The following is a 1,134-nucleotide window of genomic DNA, read 5'->3' on the forward strand; positions in this document are numbered from 1 at the left end:
CCAGGCCCCGCCCCCAGCTCCTGGCCCCAAGGATGGTGTACAGGGCTGATGCACAAGGATGGTGCACAGGGACAGGGTGTTGCATTGGGACAGTGCATGGGGAGGGCACACAGGGGTAATGCACGGGCACGGTGCACAAGAACAGTGCACGGGGACGGGGTGTTGCATGGGGACGGTGCACAAAGATGATGCACGAGGATGGTGCACGGGGACTGTGCATGGGGAGAGGGTGTCGCATGGGGACAGCGCACGGGGCTGATGCACCAGGATGGTGCATGGGGACAGGGTGTTGCACAGGGATGGTGCACAAGAACGGTGCACAGGGACGGGGCAATGCTGGGCCCAGATGCCTGGGTCCCCTGTGCCCCCCCCAGGCATCTGCCAGGTCAGTCCTGCCCCCTGTATTAGCCCCACCCCTTGCATCTTAGTCCCACCCCCTGATTTAGCCCCACCCCCAGAGAGCTCTTAGCCAAAAAAAAAAACCACTTTAATTCTCCATTTTACAAATTTCCCCCTCCCCCTGCAATAAATTACCCCCGGGGGGGGGGTTAATGCTCCTGGATGGGGCCTGGACACCTGGGCCCCACGGGGGGGGAGGGGCCACGGGGGGGGGCACATCCCGCCCAGATGCCTGTGCCCCTCCCGTGACTGCAAGTCCATGGAGGTCCCCGTGCTCATGACCTGGACGCCTGGGTCCCCCGGACGCCTGGGCCCCGGACGCCTGGGCCCGCGGTCACCTGCCCCCCCCCGCGTGGCCCCGGCTGTCCCGGGGGCGGAGCCGGGGGGCCTCGGGGGCCCCTGGGGGGGGGCTGCCCCCACCCTGCAGCGTCCGTGATTGGTCGTTCTGCAGCGGCCCCTGATTGGCYGGCGGCCCCAGCCCCAGCGAGAGGATTGGCCGGTGATAGGGGCCGGGCAGCAGTGGGGAGAGGGGACTGGCTGCGGCCTCCTGGCCGGGCGACACCATTGGGTAGAGGCTGCCGTGGTGGGTAGGGTCCAGCCGGGCATCAGCCAATGGCAGGGTGAGGGCGGGGCTGCTGGTGCACCCCACTGGCTGCCCTGGGGTGGGCGGGGCTGGGCCACCCTCCTGCTTCACCAGGGGGCGGGGCCCCAACATCGACGCCCCATTGGCCAGGT

Source organism: Apteryx rowi, unplaced genomic scaffold (genome assembly GCF_003343035.1).
Source record: "Apteryx rowi isolate R43461 unplaced genomic scaffold, aptRow1 scaffold_1113, whole genome shotgun sequence".
Classification (NCBI taxonomy): Eukaryota; Metazoa; Chordata; class Aves; order Apterygiformes; family Apterygidae; genus Apteryx; species Apteryx rowi.